At 44.7% G+C, this 18,684-nt stretch overlaps 1 long non-coding RNA gene across 1 annotated transcript; it reads right to left on the reverse strand.

The window, feature by feature from the left end:
- Window positions 1-732: 732 nt before the first annotated feature.
- Window positions 733-5,618, reverse strand: LOC119386247 (uncharacterized). The gene is made up of 3 exons (XR_005182231.2): window positions 5,520-5,618; window positions 1,828-1,923; window positions 733-804 (listed from the first exon to the last, which is right to left on the reverse strand). It is a non-coding gene; the product is annotated as an uncharacterized LOC119386247 (long non-coding RNA).
- Between the last annotated feature and the right edge of the window lie 13,066 nt (window positions 5,619-18,684).

Raw genomic sequence — 18,684 nt, forward strand, 5'->3', positions numbered from 1 at the left:
TCATTCTGTAAACCAAGTTGTACACGCGTTTTGGAAAAAAAAAAAAACCACGTGTGCTCAGCGCCTTTTTGGAAGCGGAAGAGTGTGATGTAAAGGGGAAATGGAGAAAGGGAAGTAGCAGGACAGCAAAACGTGCATCTGCCGCCGTGGCTTTGACGTCATGGTTCGCGCTGGCGAGCAGCCGCCACGCGCTGATATCCTCCAGAAATACAGGCAATCCGGGCCGCGGCGGCCGCATTTCCGATGGAGCCGAGAATGATTGGGCCCGTGTACTTACATTTAGGTGCACGTCAAAGACCCCAGGGGGCCGAAATTTTTCGGATACCTCTACTACGGCGTCCATCATAATCGTATCGCGGTTTTAGGACGTAAAATCGCAAAAAAAAAAAGACTCACTGAGACTCAAATCGAGCCGTGAGTCTGAGTGAGTAATATTTTGGTGAGTTTGAGTCCGAGTGAGTCCGGTTGAGAAAAAATTTAGCGAGTGCGAGTCCGAGCGAGTACGGTTGAGGAAAATTTCGGTGAGTCTGAGTCAGTGAGCCCCGAAGGGCAAAGTATTTTTTATGAGTGAGTCTGAGTGAGCTCCACATTTTTTGCCGACCTCTGGTACCACGTCTTTATTTCTACAGAAGACACCGGGCAGCGGGAGCTTCGGGGTGTTCGAAGAATAGGTGAAGTCCTTCTGACTGGATCGTTCCGTCAGGCAGTTTGGTGAAGAGGACTCCTTCTTGCCGCCCAGGACGAATCCAACGGCAGGGTTGAAAGGCGCGAATGGGAAGAACGGCTCGCCCTGCCTCCACACACCTGCGCAGTGACTTGACGTGATCAGCTAGTTTTCTCTCATCATACCAAACTAATAAGAGTAGCACTGGAAGCTGCATTCGGGGGCAAGTTTTTGCACAGAGCTAAGTTTTCGTGTGTAGCGTGACATATTTAAGTACGCGCATCACTGAAATACAGTATCCTTCGTGCTGGGCTATGCCGTTCGTTCGCACATCGATCAAGCGCGATCCTTAAACGGTCTGTAGCGGCGCAACTACGCTTGTTGCATTTCGAGGCGTCTGACGTGGAAGTCATGAACTTTCGCTTCGTAACTGCTTTTCAGTATTGGGCATTGGCCGCAATCGCTGATAATTTACCCAACATGATGATTGGCTCGCATCATCCAGCATCACATTTACGCGCTTAATGTCAATCAAATGCCATTTTAAGGTTTTGTATAATACGCCCAAGTATGTATCTGATTCGTTTAAAATTTATATTTTCCCGCTTTGCACTACTGCTAGACACGCAAGGGAGCATGGTGGACACATGCATGGTGGGCATAGGAAAAGCACCCACGGCAGACTTGCGTCTCAGTGTGTGTTGCTTGCTTTATATGATTGTTGCTGATATAAGTCGAGCCACTCGGTTCGCAGTTTTCTCGTTCCACACACACATAAACGCTTGTTCACACCTGCGACTAGCACCGGTCGCGCGACCAAGTTAGTCGCTCGCTGCTCGATTCTTCAGTCGCGCGACTGCAGTCGCAATCCTGTAAACCAATCGCTTGCGCAGCAACAACCTCCCGCTTATTTTACGAGACCGTGGCGGTGCGAGGAGGCGCGAATTCGGTGTAGCGAAGGGCAGGACCTCCCGCTAGCCGGTGTGAACATCGGCCGTTCGACTTGAGTCGCTTGCTGTCGCCGGTCGCAAATGATCGCGCGACCGGTGTCAGTCGCAGGTGGGAATAAGCCTTAATCCTAGTGCTTCAGCGTTCTGGCAACGATCGTGCGTCGCGTCCCGCCCAATCGACTAAGTACCGCCATCAGCGATAAAATCGCTCACCTGTTTTAAGCGGTGTAGTAGCGAAGAGATTCATGCGCTGGAGCGCATCCAATGCTACAGCTCCGGTAGGAACTTGTGGAGCCGCAAGAACCATCCCTGAATAACAATCGCAAAAAAAAAAAAAACTATCGCATGCGATTTCTGACTTTCGAAATCAATGCGTTTTCATAGCTGTCCAAAGACGTTGGTCGTAAAATTCACTATCTTCTCACGATGACGCTTGAGCCAGTTGTACCAGAGAAGAGCAAAGCGCACCATCATTGCCAAATATAAAGCAGATTCGGCAGGCAAGTTAATCAGTATTATGGAATTGCATGAAGACAATGATGCATTTTTAATGCCTTCTTGAAGTATGTGCAACCTTGCATTTCTCATTCTTTATTAATTTCAGTTTTTGTTTGTTTTTAATGCCTCGCTTTTGTAAGGTTCCGTTGTTTTTTTTTTCACATTTCTTGCTGTTTATTTTGCTGAGATATTGTAGATATCGCACATCATACCATGTTATAGAATGTGGGCGGAATCAGCCTATTGGAAGACACTATATTAATTATTTCTACGGCTCTATGTCGACAAAAGTTAGCGCTTTTCTCGCAGATTATCCGCTTGTCGACATTCTCGCTCGTAGAGCCACAAACCTAACACAACGTCCTTATTTGATCGCAAAATATTTGGTCAATAGATTTTCCATTTCAATAGATTTTCAAGAGCAACTGTAACACAATTTCAAACCGCATAAAAAGCATAGCTTCATATAGTGTATACGTCCGACGTTTGAAGTACGAGAGGAAGTGTCATGAAAGGTTGCAAGATTTTTAACCCGAAACTTAAAAAGAAAATGCCGTCATTACAACTCGCCGGGAATGACGCAAGGCATAAGCATGACATAGAAAGCGTGGTTTCTGGCGTGACCTTCGAGAAAAGGGCCGCAGAAGCGTCTTTGAGGAGGCATGCGTGGACCCACGTCATAGCTACAACCTCCAGGTGCTCGCGTCGTCTGCTTAGGTGCTGTTTGTAGGCTGCTAAGGAGGAAACTATACCCGCCGTGGTAGCTTAGAACGCAAGATGTCGCGCTGCTATGCTAGAGGGCGCGAGTTTGACTCCCTGCTATGGGCGTCGGTCGCCCTTCGACGGAGGCGAGACGCAATGAAAAACTTGGAGGACGCTTGAGCTTCGCCTTGAAGAGCGTATAGCAGAACCAGGGTGTCGGAACGGAACGAAAACCGAAAACGAAAAACGAAAAAAACGATATTTTTGACCGGAACGAGAACGTAACCGAAACTTTATCTATCACTTCGTTCCGGAGTGAACCGAACTTTTTCAATCGTTTTTCGGTTCACGAGAAACTGCGCAGTCCGAAACAACTGAGCTCATGCAATGTGAGCGTATCTCGGGGTCCAGTGTTAGCGCGTACCTCAGGCAGAAATTCCAAAGCAAAGATATGTTGAAATTGTGAGAAAAACGAAAACAGTTGCAACCAGAGATGTTTATATTAACGCAAGTGAACTTTTGCCGGCCTGTCATGCAGGCCAAAGTGGAGAGGGCATTGTCGGCGCTGAATTTGTTACAGCGAAAGCTGTTATGAGATCACAACAGCTGATTTTGGCACCATAGTTGTCCGCGCCGCCCGTGTCCGTGACCACTATCGCGTGAAATAAGGAAAATGAAATGAGAAACAAATTTATAGGATCGGATGGGATTTTAAACCGCGCCCCCTGCGTGGCAGTCGAGTCTTCCACCACAGTGCCACGCTGATGCTTATAACTCCTTCGCAAAAATACTCTATACAGGCGTCATGTCGGGCAAGGAATCGTGTTAACGTATGTTAATACAGCGTGGCAGAAGAGTAAAACGACAACCAGCCATCACACAATGCTAATTCCGTAGAGTGTGTGGTTTAATGCTTCCCACCCACTGCAATGTGCTCAGCCATAATTCTTCATCGTCATCAGCCACAGCACAAAGTGCACATAATGCCTTACAGATGTGTAGCGGCTGCCTCGATTCTCCGAACAATGACAAAAAATGACATAGTGGGAACTTCGCTACTTCAGAAAAATTACGATGATTTATGGCGTAGTGGGTACCTTGCATGTGTACTTGTATCAGTTGCCCCAAGAGACTTTACAACGGGCTCTACAAAGCCGCTCTTCCAACTTTCGCTGTGACTGTGCTGCGCATTTCGCGCAGGCCTGGCGATCTTTTTATCAGAACAGCGGTCTCGCACATTAGAGAGTACACTCAATGACGTGCTGCTTATGAGATCGTGCTCACTCCCTTGTCACAAAGCATTGAGCCCACTAAACATCGTAATTGAATTTGGAAAAAAATAAATATGTTTTTGAAGGGTATACTGGTTTGTGCTAGTTGGTAGGAATTCATCGTACAGTTACTTCCGCTCTTCTGAAGAACGTGTTTTACCCTTGTCCCGCTTTCTTAGGAGGAAGGCAAGTAACTACATCACAAATCAAATGTTTTTTTTAATGATTACTTTAACTTCAATTTTTTTCATAAAAAACGTTACGAACCGTTACGGAACACTTTGTTTTTTCGTTCCGGAACAGAAACGGAACGGAACTTTTTGCGGTAAACGAAACTAAAACCGCAACGAAAAACATTTCGTTCCGACACTCTGAGCAGAACACAATAGCGTCACCGGGCCCCGTGCGCATGGCCTTCAACCGTGCCGCAAGAAAAGGAACGTTTGTGCGTGTAACATTGGCCGTTTCAAACTATCCTAGCATGCCTACTGCAAGTGCACTTGCGAAGTGCCCACTACGCCATAATTCTTCCTTTTGCAAATCGGCGATGTACCCACTCCGCGTCCGTAAAGTGCCACGTGCACCTCCGCAGCTGCAAGCGTTTTAATGGGTGAGCAGATTCAATACACCGACTCGTTGCGCACTTCACATGTTTTGACGTCTGGTGCGCTTCTACGATTCTGCCACGCAATATTGCATGCGTTAAAGCGACTGCTCCCACTACAAGACGTTCTTAGTGTTTTTTTACGAAACAGGTTCCAGCCCTGGCTTGGCTCCTTGGTAGAACACCTGCTTGCCACGCAGGATGCCTAGGTTCGATTCTCACTCGGGTCGAAGTTTGTTTATTTAGTTGCATATATCTCGAATTTTCGCTCACGGACAACGCCTATTTTTCGCTCACAGCGACACCGCCGCAGACACCGGAATTTCTGCGAAACGAGCTCTTTAACGCTGTCGCGTTAACACCAGTGTGCTCGAATTTATGCGCTTGTTAAGAACGCCAGGTGGTAGAAATTAGTCCGAAGACCACCGCTACGGCTTGCCTCATAATCATATCGTTGTTTCGATGCATAAGACCCAATCAATTATTATCATTAACAAAAAACTATACCACTCCCAGTCCTGCGGCCTTGTCAAGGTCGTTTCAATGGTATGTACTACTCACTCATGACCAACTTAGTCAACGTGAAATTTCGTTGCAGTTGGCCTTCAAAGGCGCGTGTGTGAAAATATCACACTATCTCTTTCGTAGACGACATACAAGACCGCGTTAGGAATATTGGTAAGAAAACAAATGTTCTATAAAAAAACAGGGTTTCATTTATGTCTAACTCTAACTCAACAGAAATCCATGCTGGCACTCAAGCCAGCTTTAAGATGAAACTTCACAGTTTTCAACACATTTCTAACGACGTACTACGTGTATATACTCACCGGTAACTATTAGAAGAGTAACTGCTGCAAGAAATGGCTTAATCATTTTTTTTCTGCGGAGGGTTGCCTAGCAAAGCCAGGCTCTTCAGCGAAATCTCTGTTAAGAGAGCAAGAAAAAGAATCAAAATGAAAGTTCGCAGTGCATGCGATACACTGCTAATCCATCAATATTTCAGCAGCACCGGCCGACACATCTCAGTTATCATAAAGTGAAGCGTGGAGGAATCCAGAGAGGTGAAGCTACCTGTTTTATTGCCATATCAATTATACGGACGCTGCAGGCGCAGTTTTGCCGTCGCCGTGAGGTTCCGTATAAAGTTCTAGGGCGATAACATCGCCCACCCGTCGTATCTTCGAAGTGCCCGTAAAGCCTTGTGAGGGCAGCCGACAAAAGCGGCTTAAGCGGATAGGAATTGCGACGTCTCCGCCGTGGCTCTGGCAGGAACTTCGTATTTTGAGCGGCTGGGCGCGGTCAAGCGCGCCCTATCTTGACAGGGATTAGCAGGCGGCTCACACCTTTGTGCGTACTGCGTTCTCACCGCTCAGTTTGCGTTGACGCGACAGAAAGCACGAAGGTCGCACCGCTCTCTGCAGCGGCCGCGTTGCCTTACGTCAGCGTTTTGTTGCGTTGCGCCAGGTCGGATGCTATGTGTCAGTTGCTAGCCTTACTTCGTACAACGTTCCAATGAGTTGCTATCGCGTTTATTGCTACGCCACTGTGGCGAAATTGTGACGTTTTTTACTTCATACAACATTCAACGTTCCTATTTTCGTATGAGAAAAATGACGCGAGCAAAGGTTTTCTGGTCACGAGATCACTTGTAAAAAATGATAAAAGGAAACACTATTTTTCGAAATATGCTGATATATTCTGTGCAGAACACAAAAGTGAGCTACCAGTATACTTAAAAGTGCAACAACGCAACCATCGATTTCAATTTTCGCGGCTATGCTGCTTGACCTTTTTGATGGTCACCTCCACTTCGTTAAGGTTAATAAAAATTTAACTTTTGTTGTGAAACACAGCAAATGGTTTCGTGAAATGAGAGAGGCGTTTAGATACGAAGTTCCGCAGTGAAACTTGCTTCGTCATGGAGTGCAGGAGAAACGCTGAAGCTGCTATATTTGGTATTTCAATATACCCAGTTTTTCTCATTACTTTACCGATCCTGTTAGGGTAGGCTATACTATACTGCCCCACATGCGTAAACGTAGTAATTTGTCACATGAGCTTTTAACGCTACTGCAGGGCGCTCTAGCTTCAGTTTTTTCCATGTGCTGATCACATTCTGAAGTTATAAATGTCTTCAATAATATCCTTTTTTGATTTGCGCTCACCTTACGAATCGGCAACCGAGACAGCTCCCAACGCCTCAGCCCAACTCCGCGGCAGCCTACTTCTCCTTGTTTTATATGCACACGTTTGTGGACGCGTTTTCGAACGACAAGTACAGATTTCTTTTCAACATGCGAGTGGAACTACGCTAAAAGGCGTCAGGATGTGACGAACGCTTTTCTCAGCTCCACGACGCATTTTAACTTGCTCGCATATTTATTTTCGACCCACATACAACAAAGGAAAGCTAGTGGATAGGGATATATGTAATCAAGTTCAAAAGTAAAATATAAACACAAGAATAGCTTTCGCAAATACACACAATTCACGCTGACCTAACTACGCCTGCAGTTGCTTCTGTCTTATTTGTCTATGCTCTGCAAACAAAACCAAATGAACGGCTCTGAAAGAAAGAGGAAAAAAAAACTGTAAACAGCTTTAAAAGAACGGGATTCAAAGGATAGTGTCCGGCAACCGCTTTCATTGATTTTTCTCTCATAGTACAATAGAAGATGATGTCATCATCAGGTACCGACCAGCTGTACATTCGGACAGTTGATCATCGACATTGCCTGCAGCAAGCAGTCGCTCGGTCAGTCAAAAAATCTCGCCACGAGCTCAAAGAAGGCGAGACTTCGTTATGAAAAAACAACTACATCAACAAACAAACAAGGGCAAAAGGCCTTCGCGTGGCATATAAGAAATTCACACGTCGAACTGTCATGTGAACGTCTTCGCCAAGGCAACGTCGTTATTGGATAAGAGCCTATACGCATCAGTGTTCCCTACGGAGAAAAGAAATGAGCTGCATGGATACTACGGGAAACAGACCAGATATCCCTTAAATTTGACATTCCCGCTATACTGATATGGCCAAGAGCCTGTTTAGCACTATTTATAATCATTGATTTACACGCAAGAGCAAAACGACTGCTACCGTGTGCAATAATAATCAATTCAGAGATGGCTGAAACACATGACAGCATGTATCCAGTGCCGATGGAGTGCACTAGAGGGCCATTTGTTATTAAAGTCTCTCTCTTTCAGTGCGATCACTTCGTGACACCTTCAGTGACTTACAATGTACCAAGTCCCATACGCTCGTATAGAAGGAACAAAAGTAGTTGCGGAAACTCGCCGGGTACCTTGGTAAACAGAATCATTTTTACGAACCACTTACTGCCGCGTTAATGATTACTTATCTCCTCATTGAGTAGCCTTAAAAAGACGGCCCTAATTATTGGCGACAGTAAGAGGAAGATGCCACTCTGAGGCACAACTAAGGGACATCAAGATAATGCAGAATAAAGCTAATAGTATATCTCTGTCTGTCCTGAGCTCTCGCAAAATCTGTTCGCTAAGCTATAGAGAAGCTACGCAAACTGGGCCGTATTGTGAGATGTTCCCCTTCGGCGACACTGCCACTTTAGCGAGATCTTATGAGACAGGTGCAGGGAGTGTCGGTGTCTACGACCGGCAATGTATCTGTCTCAGTTTCTTAGCACGGTTGGCACAATGCCAAACTTCTGTGTCCCCGTCGTAGACGACAGAACGTGTCCGGCGCTGTAGACTCGTGAAATCTCGCCAAGGTGACAGCGTCGCCAAAAGGCTTGGTGAAGTCATGGTGGAAGAAAGTTAGCAGATGGCCCAATAAACCTCGCTGCATTGGTGAGCGTGAGGCGGAAGTGACACAATTTTTTTCGCGAATGATTACTGGCACTGCTGTGCAGAATGTACACGTTTCCATGGCAATCCGCGGGTCCGAGACGCTCTCGCTACTCGGGGATTCCAGAAAAAGAGTAATAGTTTTGCCCCGGGCTTTTCTCGCAACGCATTCCATTCGCGAAACAGGCTGTGTCTGAAGTGAGGTGTTTGAGCTTGAAAATTGCGTATAGGGTGTGCTTTGCAGGCGAGAGGTTAGGGCAAGCATGATGCACAATGAACGCGAGAATGATAAAGCAGTCCTTTTTGTTTGTAGACTCAAATTCCTTGTGCAGTGAAAGTCCGCGTACCCCCCCCCCCCCACACACGCACGCACACACACACACACACACACACACACACACACACACACACACACACACACACACACACACACACACACACACACACACACACACACACACACACACACACCACACACACGCACGCAACGCACGCACACACACACACACACACGCACGCACGCACGCACGCCACACACACACACGCACGCACGCAGCACACACCACACACACCACAGGCACGGCACGCACACTGCCGCGCGCGCACACACACACCACACACTACACACACCACACACACCAACACACCACACACACGGCACGCACACGCACACACCATAGTCGGGTAGATCCGTGGTACTGTTCGATGTCGCGCAAGTTAAAGAGCACCAGATGGTCTAGATTTCGCGGAGACCTCCACTACGGTGTGCCCTCATGACCATTATCGTGGTTATGGCACGTAAAACGCCAGAACGTGTTATTATTATTATATTATGTAATCGTTCTGCAATAGCGTCTCCTCCGTTTGGTCGTGAACCAGACCATTTTGGGGGATACATACCTGCTTTTCTATCTTAGTTCTATCTTTTTCTCTCTTGCTTTTGCATCAGGTGCCAAGTTTTCCAGGCGAAAAAATTGTGAACTAGCAAGGCTTAATAGTGCTGTCTTTCTGTCTTCAATTTTTTTTTTGTCAATCTTCGAACAGACATCGCTCAGCTGCTTCGCGACAAGACAAAGAACAATGGTTATTCGATGTCCCACCTGCTTAGCAGTGCATTTGTGAGATGGAAGGAAAACACGACTGCCAGGTCTCCTACTTTTCTCTAAATTTATTTCTAAGATTTAAGAGTAGTGAGAGTATGTCATACTTCGTCTCGATGGAAAGCACTTTAACAAATCGCCTGGTTGTTTTCGGATAATAAAACACGTTATTGATGCTTTTAATTGTCCGTGTTGTGATGGTCATCGCTTCGCGAAAGAAAAGAGGGGTCGAAAATTCCGTGCGGCAGCAGGGCGGCAAATGAGACATGCCTATTATGCATACGCACGGCAATTTTCTTGCTACATTCCCGGTGGCGCTGAGCCCCATTATGAGCTGCAGAAGATGACACCACTTTCCTTCTAACAAGAAACCACCCCCCTACGCGCATTGTCTAGAGCAGGGGTGTCGAACACGCGGCCCGCACAAGAATATATATATATATATATATATGTATATATATATATATATATATATATATATATATATATATACGTTTCCATAGCAATACCGGGTATATATATATATATATATATATATATATATATATATATATATATATATATATATATATATATATATATATGTATATATATATATATATATATATAGAACCACGTTTGAACGTGTGTGTTCTTACTGGTCTCAAGCATTTTTTTTTCGTGATGCCCCCCATGCGGTCACCACGTGCTGCAACAAAGAGCAGCTCTATATTTAAGAATCGGTGTCCAGATTTCAGTCATCCTGCAGATCAGTATCGACAAGCATCTCAAACTCTGACGTCAAACCCCCTTCAGAGGTTACTCAGATATGAGAAAGGCCTTCTTTCAAATAGCAACGTTGAATGACATTTTGGTCAACCCCCTCCACTCCCACCCTACCTGCCGCGCTGGTCTAGTGGTTATGGTGCTCGACTGCTGACCCGCCGGTCGCGGCGGCCGCATTTTCGATGGAGGTGAAAATGCTTGAGGACCGTGTGCTTAGATTTAGGTGCACGTAAAACAACCCCAGGCGGTCGAAATTTCCAGAGCACTCCACTACGGCGTCTCTCATAGTCATATCGTCGTTTTGGGACGTTAAACCCCAACAATTATTATTATTAACCCCGCCCACTGCCTTCCCCCCCCCCCCCCCCCCCCCCCCGTCCAATCTTCGACACTGTGTTGGCCTTTTGCGGGACTAAATTTTGTGAATGGAGCAGGGTGTCGGAACGAAATGTTTTTCGTTTCGGTTTTAGTTTCGTTCCACCGCAAAAAGTTCCGTTCCGTTTCTGTTCCGGATCGAAAAAAAAAAAACGTTCCGTAACGGTTCGTAACGTTTTTTTTTTTTTGTATGCGAAAATTCGAAGTAAAGGTTATCATAAAAAAAAAACACTGGATTTGTGATGTAGTTACTTGCCCTCCTCTTAAGAAAGCGGGACAAGGGTAAAACACGTTCTTCAGAGGAGTGGAAGTAACAGTACCACGAATCCCTACCAACTAGCACAAACCAGTATTAATTTCAGTCATAGTATTTATTTTCTCAAAAGACAAACACGAAAGACAAACACGGAACACGCAACCGGAATTCCGGGATCGGGAAAATGTGGAATGATTCCGGAGTCATTCCAATCTGGTGGGGCAACTCCGCAACACTGGTGGAAAGCATTAAAGGAGGGCTTAAAGGGACACTAATGAGAAACACTGAATTGGTTTAGATTGATAAAGTGTGCTCGGAGAACTCTTGTTAGTTTATTTCACCACCATAGGTTTATTATTAGAGGAGAAAACCAAGTTCAAAGTCTCATTTTTAAATTTCGCGCCGAACTTTGTAATTCGTGACGTAAAAGACTTCAAAGAGCATTTAATGTATTTTGGCGCCACTGGCTCGACGAAATTCCACAAAACTCGTTATGTCAAGTCTCTGGCCCCCTCAGAGGACAATGTACTTCGATTTAACCGATTAGGAACTACGTAGGCCCAAGCAGGCGCCGTCAAAAATATGTGACGTCACGGCAAATAGTGCAGTAATTCCAAGGTGGCGTCGCCACCTGTATTTTCTTTTTGCTCGTTTTCTCGCTTATTAAGCGTCTTCGCGCACAAAGCGTGGTGTTTTGGTATCGTGGAAGACTACTTTACTAATGCGAGAAAAATTGTTTTGCTCTTTAGTGTCCCTTTAAAGTCTCCCTTCATTGGAGGGGGGGGGGGGGTTCAGAGGACGGCGACCTATATACATACCAGACCCGTAGCCAGGGGGGGGGGGGGGGCTCCGAAGTCTTTATGATACATTGTGTCTTACCGAAAATAAATAATGAAAATAGGCGTTTTTCTCAAATAGTCAAAGCTTTCAGCAAGTGCCCCCCCCTCCCCGAATAAATTCCTGGCTACGGGCCTGATACATACATACACCACATACATACAGCCCCTCCTTAAGAAATGGAAGGGGGGCCGGGCCCCTCCGAGCTCCCCCTGACCTTAAGCCCAGCATTAAGGCACACACTCTTTGCGTTATTAGCATTGTCTGATGACTGGATGTTATTTTCCTCTTCTGCCACGCTATATTACATATGTTAACGCGATTCCTTGCCCGACATGACGCCTGTATAGAGTGTTTTTGTGAAGGAGTTGTAAGCACCAGCGTGGCACTCTGGTGGAAGACCCGACTGCCACACAGAGGGCGCGGGTTAAAATCTCATCCGATCCTAGAAATCTGTTTCTCATTTTTTTTTTCTTAAGTCACGCGATAGCGGTCACGGACAACTATGGTGCCAAAGTCAGCTGTTGTGATCCCATAAGAGCTTTCGCTGTAACAGACTTCAGCGCCGACATTGCCCTCTCCACTTTGGCCTGCATGACAGGCGCATGAAAGTCAACTTGCGTTAATATAAACATCTCTGGTTGCCACTGTTTTCGTTTTTCGCACAATCTCAACATATCTTTGCTTGGGAATTGCTGCCTGTGGTACGCGCTAATACTGTACCCTGAAATATGCATAACTGCTCACGTTGCATGAGCTCAATTGTTCCGGATTGCAAAGTTTTCTCGTGAACCGAAAAACGATTGAAAAAATTTCGGTTTCACTCCGGAACGAAACAATAAATAAAGTTTCGGTTACGTTTTCGTTCCGGTCAAAAATATCGTTTTTTTCGTTTTTTCGTTTTCGGTTTTCGTTCCGTTCCGACACCCTGGAATGGAGCCCACTTGCTGAGGTGAGCTTGAGACCCCTGGTCTAGAGCAATCTGGCCAAATCAGCGCGGCTTCTTGCGATTGAGGCTCACGTGAGATGTTCAGCAAAGCCACATTCTCCATATGACCATAAAGCAAGAAAAAAAAAAGGCATGTTTGTCGCATAGACAAGCTTTCAATATACCTTTGCAATGCAGTTTTCTCAAGATGCATTTTTTGGCAACTTCATCAGTTTGGACATTGTTGTTTTTGGTACTTCTGATGCTCGGATCTGGATGAAACTTTTCGCACGATTTTTTTTTAACATGGTATGATGGCTGTTATTTTCTTTCAGCTTTGTTATCATTAACACATTTATTACAAATTTCAAATAAAACGATTACTGGAATCTGAACAGTTTACGACTTCAAAGGTGTTCATTTTTCATGCTCATTAAGTTATTTTATGTGCACTTTTCAGTACGTTTTCGGCATTGCGCAGCCGATGTAGAGGAACATAATCCATTAATGGCCCATAAACATCAAAGGCTAGGGATAAAAAGAAGTGGAGGCAAAACAAAAATTTGCGCAGCTTGCACTGAGTCGTGCAAGGCTGGGGAACATCAGAGATGGTCGGCACTCGGCTGGTCCTGGGTTGACTAGGCACACGTGCATGCACACGCCGATGCACGAAGTGTTCTCGTGATCACATTGTAAATGGTAAGGTATCGATCAGGTTCGATTGGGAATCGCTGGGCAATCCCATAACCAAGTAGCTTAATTAGCTTTCTATGTATTTCTCGCTTCCCCTTTCTTTCTATCTTTCTCTCTATTTCTTTCTGTCTCTTTCTTTGGTTCTCTCTCTATCTCTCTTCCTATTACTTTGTTTCTTATATGTCTTTTTTTTTGGGTCGGTTTCTTTCTCTTTCTCTCTCTGCTTATTTCTTTCTCTGCCTTTCCAACTTTTTTTCTCGCTCTTCCCTTTTTTCTCTCTAAGTCTCTCTTTCTTTCTATCTCTTTCTTTTTTCTCTCTCTCTCTCTTTCTATCTCTCTGTGCCCGTTCTCTAGGCCGTCCGAGTTATTGCATCCCACGCCGGACAAATAGGCGCAGCGGGAGAGCGCGCGACGGGCGCACGTGTTCGGGGAGCGATGCAGAAGATGGAGAAAAAAAGACGTAGAGAGCGCGCACCGCCTTGATGATGATTGTTTCTTGTCTACATCGCGAAACGCACAAACAGCGGGCACTGCTCTGCTGTAAAATGTCTGCCTTCTGCGCATTGTCATAATACAGAAATAAAACTCTGTAACTCACTATAAAATTTATTAGACATTAGAAATTAGCATAAGGAACTACGTAAACAGAAAACATTATATTTCTCTAGGATATATATTAACGAAAAAATTTTTTTTTGAGTAGCGCCTCACTTTAAAATGACTCTATTGCAGCAATACTCGGCTTCTATTTGTGACATCAGCAGAGTCAACTGGCCGATTGTTGTCGCAATGCGAACAAAAGAGCAAACAAGGACGAATAGCGAAGTATGCAGCAGCCGCTGCTGTCTGTCCTACACACATTGTCATGCGTCGTTTTGGCTCGGATGCACATGCAGGCAGTGAAAGAATGAAGGCCGAGGATAAGCGCATTTACATTACTTTCTGAGCAAGGAAATACCGGGTCACGTCAAATATTTTCGGAAGGAAAGCTTCATCGCAGAAAAATACACAAACATTCAATAGTTATAAAGTGTACGATAGGTTGAACAATTAAAGGCTTCGAGATGCCCTGTCATTCTGACGTTGATTGCTGCAATGTTTCCGCGTTAGCAACTTGCGAGCACAATTATAAACAGTTTATAAGTTTTTTTTTTATCCCGCCCGAAAACTACCAGCGCACCAAGTATGATGAATGCACGCCTCGACAGGCTTTACAATAAAGGCTTTAGCTATGCTAGCATTAACTATTTAAATCACCAGTGACACCCAAGGCAACGGGTTGGTACGTGCTGTCTACATGCAAGTTGTGCATACATATTCTTCTGTGCCCAGGAAATGAATGTCGCTAGTACTGATATCTCGGATTCTTTTAATTAGCTTCTTCCAGCACGTCCTGGGTATTGCATATGAAACTGTTTCAAAGTAATTAGAATAAAGTGAATAAAGAGCCCTTTAATTCTTTAATTAACCTTGGAAGCAACGTCACGCAACCACAAAAGTAGTTCATCACTCGTTCAACCATATATACAGGGTGTTTCAGCTAAAAAAGCACCAGGTATTAAAATAACTAAACATAGGTGCTACGCGTCTCCAATTAGCGCAGTATTGTTCTGAGCCATATAGGGCACGTCAGAATATTTTTTACAATCCGCCAAGCTCGGTAATTAAGAAAGATTGCTTAATGAACTTTTAATATTAACTCTAGAGAAAATTTTCCAGTACAAAAGTTGTAGCGCTTGTTCAGAAACATCGAAATTTTTCATTTCTGCTAAGATAATTCCCCTGCTTAATTTTTTTCCGGCCTTTCTTTAAAGCGCGCGAACTTAAAAAAAAATACCACGTGACTGCCGCCTAACGCGCGGCGCTTTTAGTGCACTCAAATGTAAGTTGAACGAATTATCGAAGGCTGCTCCGCGCACGAAGCTCGCTTGAGCAGGCTACCGGTGACTGCGAGGGACGCAAAATGATGGTAGGGGCGTACCGTCTAAAGAAAAGTCTACGAAAGAGCTGCCGCCACGTGTAAGTGAACCTTTTATCTCGGTCCTTCATCACGCTGTAACCCTCGCCCTTTCCAATGCGTTTCTTTATTGGCGAAAAAAAAAAAAGCGAAAATGCCTACGCTGCATCAAATGCTGCCTACAGTCTCACGTGGCACTTGCTCCGTGGCTGCCGCTTTTTCATTGAAGAATTTTTGGTCGTTGTTGTTGTTGAAACGGTATGCTCAATTTGTCGCTTAACGTCCATTGCAGTCACCGATAACCTGTTCAATCGATCTGCGTACGCGAAGAAGCCTTTGATAATTCGTTTAACTTACATTTGAGGGCACTCAAAGTGCCGCGCGTTGGCGGCAGTCACGTGGTATTTTTTAAAAATTCGCGCGCTTTAAAGAAAGGCCGGAAAAAAAATTAAGTAGGGGAGTTATCTTAACATAGATTGAAAAATTCGATGTTCCTGAACAAGCGCTACAACTTTTGTATTGAAATCTTTTCTCTAGAGCTAATATTTAAAAAGTTCATTCAGCAATCTTTGTTATTTGCCGAGCTTGGCGGATTGCAAAAAATATTCTGACTTGCTCTATATGGCTCAGAACAATACTGCACTGATTGTAGACGCGTAGCGCGTATGCTTAATTTTTTAATACTTGGTGCTTTTTAGCTGAAACACCTGTGTACTGTATATATATATATATATATATATATATATATTATATATATAATATATATTATTATATATATATATATATATATTATATATATATATATATATATATATATATACGATTTGAAGGATATCACAAACTGGGCGTCAAAGTCCCCCTTGGACCCGTGCAGCGGTTTGTGAATCCTCCAAAGCGTTGTAAGCTCCGCGCCACAGTGGCATTGTAGCGCCACTACGAAGCCCGCCTGTACCCATTTGAAACCGCTGGGTGGGCGGCCGGCACTGGGGATCGAACCAGAGCTGTCAAGTCTTTCCGAGGAAAGCACCGGGCGAAGCGACCACAGCGGACTCACAAAAAACATTAGTGTACTCACAAAGTTCGTGATAGATATGACGCCAGCGCAATATGACGTGGCGGTATTTCGCGCGACCCTCCTCTGTACGATGAACCAGCTATCCAATATAAATCCAAAAAACGGCAGGAAGTGGAAGATGAAAGCTGCGATGAAAAAATCCGTAAACAGGGGGTGGGTGCTCGAGCCAACGTTTCGACAAGTGGACTTGTCTTCTTCAAGGCTGGAACTGATTTCCTTAGCTCTCGTGTGTATATGCTTTGTGCCCTCTCCAAAATAGGGGAGAAGGGGTGGGGAGGGAGGGTGGGAAAGGCCACCGCGACGACTAGGTGAGTCATAAGGAACGAGAAAAAAAAAAATAAAACCGGGGGCGGGGGGGGGGGCGGGAAGGTGTACGTTTCACTGAATGATTGTCAATGGAAGCACGTGGCATTTTAACAATAGTAGGTTCGAAATGCCAAGAAGAAGTTATTAACTCTCATTCGTTTTTCGTTGTGTATGTACCATATCGAATAGATCAAGAGCTCCCTTTGAAACGTTAATACGTGCTGGCTGGAGTGTATTGAACTTGTGAATAAGGTATGACTCTGTATATTTTCTGTCTCTTGGGGACCGGAAGTTTGATAGAAGTATGTAAAGTTCGGGATCTTCGAAGTTGTGGCCTGCTACATTAAAATGCTGTGCCACTGCTTTGGGTAGCTTCTTCGCCGTGTCCGCGCGATGCACGTTTAATCTAAATTAACAGGTTGTCCCGTCTCGCCAATGTGCCGGTTTTTGACAATATGAACATTCCATCATGTAGATAACGTTTGAACTAGTGCAGGTAAAACTAGATTTTATATGATGGACGTAATCACTTCCGGTACTTTTAATTATAACGTCACCATGAAGTGTTTACAAGTCTTACATCTTGGACGAGAACAAGGTGTCTATGTAGGCAGTAGAATGAAGCGTTTACCTTTGCATGCACTAACACGTCCTTAAAATTCCTATGCGGCGACACACGACCTTTGGTACTCCTGGAAACGCATTTCTGAGGCCCTCGTTGCTTGCCAGTATTGGGTAATACTTACGGAGGATGTTATTTATGTTGGTTAGCGCATTTGAGTATTTGGTTATAAATGCTGGCGGCTGGTTGGGCTGTGCTACGGGGGCCCTTTGAGCTAGTGATGATTTCCTATCTAGTTGACATGCTTCCTTGTAGACCATGTTTAGAGCATCTTGCGGGTAATTTCTTTTAACTAATGTTTCCTTTAGGTTGCCTTAAGTGGTGAACGTAGTCACTGTACGCTACAGATCCTTCTTATACGCCTCGCCTGTCCTACAAATATCCTTGTTTGCAGTGTCGCGGGTGATCTAGGTATGCTGGCTGTCTGTTGGTTTTCTGTAAAGCGTCGTCTTAATTTTCCTGCTTCAACAGATACCGTCGTGTCTAGAACGTTAATTTCACTGGAAGAATAGTGCATGGTGAACTTAATACTAGAGTGAAACTTGTTACATGGTCAATGAATGCGTTTAGCGTACTTACGCCATGTCCCATATGATAAATATGTCATCTGTGTAACGGAGATAGGTGGAGGCTTCACTGGACATGATTCCCAACAGCTCTGATTCTAACTGTCCCATAAAATGTTGGCGTATGTTGGCGTATGTTGGCGCAAAAGGGGTTCCCCATACTAGTGCCGAAAGTTTGCAGGTAGTAAGACGAATCAAATTCAAAATAATTTAGCGTCAAGACTTAGTTCAGTAACGATAGGTAAACTTCAGCATTATGTATTTGCTTGCTTTCTATGAGTGATTTTGAGACCGTTTCAATCCCTTCAGCGATAGGTACATTCGTATACAAGGAGCAGACATCTAATCTTACCAGAAAGGCCTGATCCGAGAGTGTTTGTGTTTCGTTAATAGAATCTATTATTCGAAGGAAATGAGGTGTATCTTGAACAAAAGACGGTAGGTTAGACGGTATTTTAGATAAATGATGATTTAGAAATGTTGATAGCGACTCAGTAGGTGTATTGTTGTTAGATACTATAGGCCTGCCCGGGATTTGCGCGATAAGCAGTTCATCTATGGATACCTTATGGATCTTCGGAAGAAGGTAGAAGCGGCCTGCTTGCTTGTTTTTAGGCATCAGGAAGCCGTGCTCAGAGTGTGTGATTAATTCCCTAGCTAGAAAATCCGTGATCGTATGTTGTA

Source organism: Rhipicephalus sanguineus, chromosome 1 (assembly GCF_013339695.2).
Source record: "Rhipicephalus sanguineus isolate Rsan-2018 chromosome 1, BIME_Rsan_1.4, whole genome shotgun sequence".
Lineage (NCBI taxonomy): Eukaryota > Metazoa > Arthropoda > Arachnida > Ixodida > Ixodidae > Rhipicephalus > Rhipicephalus sanguineus.